Consider the following 8,674-nt stretch of genomic DNA (forward strand, 5'->3'; position numbering starts at 1 on the left):
TGTATACGTTCACGCGTGGAACTCTGTTATAGCAGGTTGTATACTAGATCTAGAAAGATGTTCTCTGCTCTACATCTCTATACTTCCAGCTGCTAAGTGCAATGACTTGCCTTATTCAAAAGTACATCTTTCTGACTTTAGGCTTCTAGCTCAGCTGCCAAATGAGAATGTTGTTGTCTTGCGGTACCTTTTTGGAGTGTTATACAGCATTGAGCAAGAATCCTCACCCAGCCAGATAACACCTTATGATTTATCAGTGTGTATAGCCCCAAGCATTCTTTGTCCACCTAATTCTGGCAGCTTGGAATTGGAAGAGAACTTCATAAGAAAGGTAGGGAGAGCTCTCATATGTGTCCCCTGGGGTTTAGAATCCATGCTTTGAGTCTGAAATGTGTAGTAGTAATTGCGAAGGATCAGTTCTGAAAAGTGCACATCTTCATTGCCTTCCTTGGAATAGCAGAGATCTTTATCCTACTCTGGTGGAATATGGGAAGGGGTGTTGTTAAATTGCGAAATATAGAGCAGTTGAGATACTTCTTTCCCATCCAGGAGATTCAATACTAGACTGACTAAACAAAAGAAAGAGAAGAGTGGCATAATATGATAGAAAAGACCTGGGCTCCGGAGTTTGACAAGCCGAAGTTCAACTCTCAGCCTGATCCTTGAGGGGGGAGCTTGTAACTTTGGGCAAAGCCATGGCTTCCTCATGACACAATGGTAACAAGACCCAGCTCCTGTGGTCGTTACTGGCACATCCTAGGTGGCTCGGGCACTATGATCACCAATGGCTCCAAACACATTGGCTTTGCTCTGCAACTGTGGCTCATTTAGAAAAATACTTGGCTACTATTTTGCCTCTGCTACCTCAGACAGAAACTAGAGAGATATTCCAGAACATCCTAATGAAGCCACAGATGCCTAATAAGATGACAGCTTTTCCCCAAGCTCATGCCAAGAGCCAGCATTAGGCAAAGCAAGACCTGAGAAGGGACTGTAGTTAGACAGACAGACATGTTTTCTCCCCAGCCCTGTGAGTTTTTACTCAAAAACAAAACAAAAAAACTTAAAAAAATCCACAGGAATATCCACTTTCCAAAAAATATTCTTCCTATTTAAGAAATGGATTTCATAGGATTTTGTCTATGCTTTATACATTTTAATCAGATATTATCCTAAGTTACAACCAAATACTTTCTGGAAGCATTAGTTTACAAAATAAGTAAACTTTAAGAAGGTAGGTTACTTTGAAAACTATCCTAGTTTTAAAGATATAACCATTGGTATCACAATATTAGCTATTAAATGCCACAAATTAGGACTGTTGCCCACTGACTAGTAGTATTTTAAAATCTGTACTCAAAGTACAACAGAAAGTATCACTCTTTGTTATTTTATTAGAGAACTTGGTTTTCTATATATTTTTATCAACTCTGAAGTTTTCATAGAACTCTTTCACATTTTTGCTTAGATCCAAGGTTTATAAACAAAATGTGACTTCTAACTCTTCCATATGAAAAAGAGCACCCCATTGTATTCTTTTTGCATTACAGGCTTCTCTTATACAGTTTTTGTATGAAAATTGCCTCGGGATATTTGGAGAAGACATCACTTCTCTCTTGGGAGAGAATTCAAAGAGTTGTCATAACAATGAGAAGGCTGCAGGTACTGTGAATAGTTTAATAGGCTTTAGGGAGACACAGACAGCAAGGTTGCCAGGGGTCATGGCAGATACTTAGCCCTGTTCTGGAGCCCAGAGCATCCCCAGGGCAATGCTTCCCAGCTGCTCCTTCTTCTGAAGGCTGGCTAGCCGGTCAAGGGAGGTTTCACACTGTTGGAGACCCAAGAAAGCATAGAAACTTCAAGACGTTTCTGGCAGTATTAGGAGATAGCATGGTATGATACAGTGTTTGGGATTTTTTTAACACAATTTTAAATGGATCCCACATCTATATTATATGATATATGTAGTTAAGCATGTAATGCATAATTATTTCTACTTATAATATATAAATGTGCTCTGGTTGAAACCAGAGCACGGGACTTTTATTCCTGCTCCATCCTCTTTTTGATCATTGGCTCTTGAGGCACCACAGGATTCCAGTGCTCTTTAAAATGAGTTGAAAAGAACCAGCATCATTGAGAGAAAAGGACTTGACTTGATGTCAAACATCTCTCCAGAGTACAAACTCCAGTGCCCCATTTATCAGCTATACAACCTTTGGCCAATTACTCTAGCTCGGTATCACTTTATTCATACCTAAAATGTGGATAAAAATAATGTCTAAATCTTAGAACTGTTGTCAAGATTCAATAAGATAAAGGATGTAAAACACATTTCTAAAACGCAAATAATATAACTAGGAGAAGTTCCCCTGAGACTATTGCGAGTATTATTGGAGCCTAGCTAATCACAGCTCACTGACAACACCCCATTTTTTGTAAAATGGAGTTTATATTCAGAACCTGGAGACACACATCATCAATCCCTCCATACTTTTGACATGTCTTAGTTTTATGACATATACCTCTTTGTGTTGAGGGAAGCTTTTGGATAATCCGTGTCATCAGGAATTAAGATGAGTCTAGTGCTGGTGTAAGACAAGTGTTTGTTTTTCATGTCGTCAGTGACAGAAAAGCAAACTGTTGAATCCAAGCCAGTGAGAGTGATAGTGATTTCCAAAAGAGCACAACTGCAGAATGCTACCAAGTCCCCATCTGGCATGGGTCCATCCACCTACATGTCTATAGTTTAGTAAGGCACTGAAGACTGGAATCTCCATAATGACACTTGACACTTCCTCTTTATCTGTTTTCCAATGAATGAGAAATGAACCCCTTCCAAGACCCAGCTATTTCCATTTAAATTTTTTTCCTTGGTCCCATATATTCATATTGAGGAAATCTTCCCACAAATTATCTCCTCTTTCTTCAATGCCTATCATATCCTAAGACATGCTTTTTGAATTGTACTGTGTTGTGTTGTATACTTTTATACGGATAATAAAGTCATTCCATAACCTAGTAGGTTAGACAACCATTTCTTTGGTTATGATCCAAATAACACATCAGTGGAGCAGTTCTGGTCTCAGCTGAGGTAACTTGTGCACTTGCAGTTAGCCTGCAGCTCATCTGGAGCTAACCTAGGTGTTTGTGTATTGGCGCTGGCTCTCAATTGGTCCCCATGTCTTCAATAAGGTAGCTTCTCCTCCTTTTTTATGGTGGAGGAAGAGTTCCCAGAAGCAAGAGGGACTTTTCAAGAGTTAATGTGGGAGATGACTGTGCAAAGGACCACGCCAAAGGTGGTGGTTTACAAGATGAGGAGGAATTATTTCTTGAGATCACACATCATAAAACTCACAGCAGCACCACTACTGCACATATCCTTTTCTTCACTGGCTTCTCATTCTTAGTTCTGTACGCCAGCATTTCCTAAGGGGTATTCCAAGTAGGGTAGGAAGAATCTTTGAAATACTAACTCATTTTTTTTACCTCGGGTATTCCTTCCCTCATCCTTCTTCCTGTCTTAAGCTGCCTTACGAGGCAACTAAATCACCTCCTCGGGCATAGAAGCAAGAGGAGAATATGAGGAAAAGGGATCTCCATGTTGCTTATGAGTTTAACAGAGTTGGCTCTCTAGGAAACAAAAATGATTCATGGCATAGAGTAGAAGATTTAGGTGGCAATCTCATGGGAAAAGCCAAAACCACAAGGTAGGAATATAGGATATCTGCACCTTTCCCTGGATAGAAACCAAAAGGAAGTAGAAATTCCTCACAGAATAGCAAGCTGACATGTCCAGGAAAGATGGGGCACTCTATGTCCATGCAGTTTCTTATACCTCAACATGGAACAGATCAGTTAGTAAAAGTATCTCCATCAGTCCCAGAATAGTTGGAAGAAATAGAAAGCCACTGGGTGTGAGAGACATGCCTCAGCAACAGGAGTACACACCAATTTCCCAGGATCAGAGAGCAGTTTGGACACTTCAGCAGCTATTAGTATACACCAATGACACATAGCAACCAGATAAGTGGCACTTCACCAATTTATAGCCTCCCCGGCACCAGAAGACTCCAGAACATAGACACACTCATGGGGGCAATTAAGAAAACCTAAATCACTACCAGTCTCGGAACAGAGAATCAAACTAGGCATCAAGTGAACTATTTAGAACTACAGAACGGTACATTTCTGACTTATGCCAGTGTATAGATGGAGATTGCTATCAGTGCATATAGAATATATGATCCATGCATTGTTTTCTCTTTCCCAGGAAGGTTTCCCTTGTTAAATAGGTCTCGGAAATTCTTACTTTCCTTTTGGAAGTCAAATGCCCCAGTTTTCTTCCACATATATTTGACATTATTCCACCCTTTTGAAGTGACCCCCTTAATTAATCATCCTGGGAACGTTTATTGCCTTGTGCAGAGTAGTGGCCAGGTGTTTAAGGTTATTTGGTGAAATGTTGCTCATCTGTTTATCCTTCGACACCTTGGCTCATCTGTTGACTCTTAAAGAATTCAGTTATTTAAGCAATGTTAAGGTATCTTCAAAGGGAAACGTTCTTTTGAGCAGTAGAAACTTTGAACTCAGCTTCTCACTGCTGATCAACTTTTCTTTGGAAAGTTCTTGCTTCAGTAGGGAATGTTGAGTAACTAAAAATCATCTCTGGAAACTGGTGGTCAATAAATGCATTCATAACCTCAGGATACCTTGTTTTCCTTATTCTATGTTCCCTTTCAAGCCTTGTGCTTGTGTGTAGGTTTATATATACATGTATGTTTTAGTGTGTGTGTGAGGAAGTGTGTTTCCACACTTCATTGTGGTTTAGGCTCTTTTCAGTAAATGTTCAACCTATTTAACCGAAAACATCATCTCTGGGTGGGTTGGTGTGGTATCACAAGGGAACACAGCCACCACATAGCCAGCATGTAATGACTATTTCCCTTGGACCCTGACTGCAGAAAGTCATCCTGGAAGATGGCCCAGAGCAGAGCAACAGAGAAGTAGGGTCAGGCAGATTGTGTCCTGAGAGGCAGATCCTTTGGATGTTAGAACTTGAGCACTCAGAAAGTCAAAGAGGAAATCAGGCTGAGGGGAGACTGGCTGTGAAAGCAGAGGATTACCACACTCAGTTTGATTTGCATACCAAATCCTTCTAGCCTTTAAAATCAGATCTGACACCTGAACCCACTGATCACTCCAATAGAAAACAAACATCTACAGGTTCAGTGTCTCCTGTTGCATTGCAAAGACAGTAACTGATGGCACAGGAAATACTGACCTTCAATCTGATCGAGTCTCAGATCAGTCTGAAGGATATGAGGAAGAACTCTTCAACACCATAACGATGCTGTTAGCCAACATCAGAACGTGGAGAGTTGTACACAACAAATGACTCCGTTTCCCTCCTCTAGCCACTACAATGAACATGCTGTATAATGGCAATGGTGAAAATAAGGCTAAGTGAATGAAAATACACTAACCTCCCTTCTTCCTTAGATTCAGGCCAGAAGACCACTAAAAGAAGTCTTTTCAGAAGGTTAGCCTTTTGGTGCTGCGGTGGTATTTGCTGGAACAAGTGCACAGCTGAGCCTTCTGCAGAACCCAGAGAGCGCTTTGGAGTTCCCTCTCGCGGATATCTGTAGTAATGACAACTTGCCCTTCCCAATTCTGGTAGGTCTCAGGCTGGTCTTTTATTGCCTTCCTGAGGAGGGGGACCTCAGAGAGGCCAAGTGTTCTCATGCAAACCTACCCCAAATGGGGAAATCAATAGACAGCCCCTGGCTGTGGCTGAGAAGCTTTGGTAGTGTCATTTGATTTAGCTACTGCAGAGTCATGAGGCCAATACAGCAGGACAACTTTTTGTCCATTCCACTTTTTCCCAGAGACCTATGTAGGCCTGTTCAGATCAGTCAAAATGGACTCTGTGTGCATGAATCATCTTCACATTTTCCCATTGTCTTCTGAACTCACAGTAGTCTCCGGTCTCTTTCAACTGAGTCTACCTAATCTAACAACTGAAAACATCTTACCTAAGCCAAAAGACTCATCCTGTGCCAAGTATGAATCCATGAATCCTAACAGAATATGTTAAATGACAGTCACAGAGGCATCTTCAAAAAATCAGCCAGTATAAAATCATGCAGAATCCTTTTTTTTTTTTTAATTTTATTTATTTATGATAGTCACAGAGAGAGAGAGAGAGGCAGAGACACAGGCAGAGGGAGAAGCAGGCTCCATGCACCGGGAGCCTGACGTGGGATTCGATCCCGGGTCTCCAGGATCGCGCCCTGGGCCAAAGGCAGGCGCCAAACCGCTGCGCCACCCAGGGATCCCTCATGCAGAATCCTAAAGCAGAAACTAAATTCTGGGGACAGAGTTAACTTGGATAGTGAATCTGTTCTTGTGGTAACATCTGTTTTAAAGGTGGAGACTTCTAGCTTTTTCTGCACATGAGTATGTGAAGCTGTGATCGGTGTCTTTCATTATGATTGCCCACGAACTGACATAGGCATAACGAATTAAGAACTTGACACACTGGAAAACACTTCAAGAAATCAAAATTTAAGGAAGCTGCTGTAGGAGTTAAAAGCCCCTTACATTAGAAATATACTCTGTTTTCACCACACACTTCCCACCTGAAGACTTCTTGCCAAATACTAATACTACTATGACTACTAGTAATAATAATAATAATAATAATAATAATAATAATAATAACAATATAATATCAGTCCATTCATCCATAAAATGTGGATAAAAATAATGTCTAAATCTTAGAAATGTTCTACAGATTAAATAAGATAATATATGTAAAATACATTTCCGAAAAAGCAGTTAATAGAACTAGGAGAAGTTTCCCTGAGACTAGCGTGAGTATTATTGGAGCCTCGGTAATCGCAGCTCACTGGCAGCACCCAATTTTGTTAAACGGAGTTTAGATTCAGAACCTGGAGACACATATCATCAATCCCTCCATACTTTTGACATGTCTTCATTTTTTCTTTAGTGTAATCCATATCATTAGGAATTAAGATGAGTCTAGTGTCATGTCTGACAGTATGCTGTTATAAGACAAATGTTTGTTTTTTATTTCATCAGTGACAGAAAAACCACCTGTTGAATCCAAGCCAGTGAGAGAGAGAGAGAGTGATTTCCAATAAGGCACAACTGCAGAATGCTACCAAGTCCCCATCTGGCATGGGTCCATCCACCTACATGTCTACAGTTTACTAAGTCATTGAAGACTGGAATCTCCATAATGATACTTGACACTTCCTTTTTCTTTATTCTTCCCATGAGTGAAAAATGAACCCCTTCCACGATCCAGCTATTTCCATTTAAAGGTTTTTCGTTGGTCCCATATATTCATATTGAGGAAATCTTCCCACAAATTATTTCCTCTATCTTCAATGCCTACCATATCTATCATATTACATAGTTTTGTATTGTGTTGTGTTGTATGTATTTATATGAATAATAATCATTCCATAACTCAGTAAGCTTGACAACCATTTCCTTTGGTTATGATTCACATAACATTTCAGTGGAGGCTCATCTGAGCAGTTCTGGTCTCAGCTGAGGTCACCTGTGCACTTGCAGTTAGCTTGAAGCTCCTCTGGAGCTAACCTAGGTGTCTGTCTATTGGCGCTGTCTCTCAATTGGTCCCCATGTCTTCAATAAGGTAGCTTCTCCTCCTTTCATATGGTGGAGGAAGAGTTCCCAGAAGCAAGAGGGACTTTTCAAGAGTTAACGTGGGAGAGGACTGTGCAAAGGACCACACCAAAGTGGTGGTTTACAAGACGAGGAGGCAATATTTCTTGAGACAACACATCATAAAACTCACAGCAGCACCAGTACCACACATATCCTTTCCTTCACTGGCTTTTCATCCTCAGTTCTCCACACCAGCATTTCCTAAGGAATATTCCAAGCATGGTAGGTAGAATCTTTGAAATACTAACTCATTTTTTTACCTCAGGTATTCCTTCCCTCATCCTTCTTCCAGTCTTAATCTGCTTACAAGGCAACTAAATCACCTCCTCAGGGCATAGAAGCAAGAGGAGAATATGAGGAAAATGGAGTTCTTTGTTGCTTATGAGTTTTACAGATTTAGCTTTCTAAGAAACAAAAATGATTTGTGACATAGAGTAGAAGATTTACGTGGCAATCTCATGGGAAAAGCCCAAAACCACTAGGCAGGTACATGGGATATCTGCACCATTCCTGGATGGAAACCAAAAGGAAGCAGAAATTCCTCACAGAATAGTGAGCTGACATGTCTAAGAGAGATGGGGCCCTCTACATCCACGCAGAGTTTCTTATACCTCAACATGGAACAGATCAGTTAGTAAAAGTATCTCCATCAGTCCCAGAATAGTATGGAAGAAATAGAAAGCCACTGGGTCTGAAAGACATGCCTCAGCAACAGGAGTACAGACCAATTTCCCAGGACCAGAGAATCAAACTAGACATCAAGTGAGCTATTTAGTACTACAGAACTGTACATTTCTTACACATGCCTGTGTATAGACTGAGATTTGTATCAGTGCATATAGAATATATGATCCATGCATTGTTTTCCCTTTCCCAGAAAGGGTTCCCTTGTCAAATAGGTTTGGGAAGTTCATGCTTTCCTCTTGGAAGTCAAATGTGCCAGTTTATTCCACAT

At 40.6% G+C, this 8,674-nt stretch overlaps 1 long non-coding RNA gene across 1 annotated transcript; it reads left to right on the forward strand.

Annotated features, from left to right (window-relative positions):
- The first annotated feature begins 183 nt into the window (after positions 1–183).
- On the forward strand, positions 184–7,501 carry LOC144309588 (uncharacterized). The gene is made up of 4 exons (XR_013375544.1): positions 184–331; positions 1,551–1,662; positions 5,503–5,676; positions 7,105–7,501. It is a non-coding gene; the product is annotated as an uncharacterized LOC144309588 (long non-coding RNA).
- The last annotated feature ends 1,173 nt before the right edge of the window (positions 7,502–8,674 follow it).

Source organism: Canis aureus, unplaced genomic scaffold (genome assembly GCF_053574225.1).
Source record: "Canis aureus isolate CA01 unplaced genomic scaffold, VMU_Caureus_v.1.0 ptg000124l_RagTag, whole genome shotgun sequence".
In the NCBI taxonomy this organism is placed as follows: domain Eukaryota; kingdom Metazoa; phylum Chordata; class Mammalia; order Carnivora; family Canidae; genus Canis; species Canis aureus.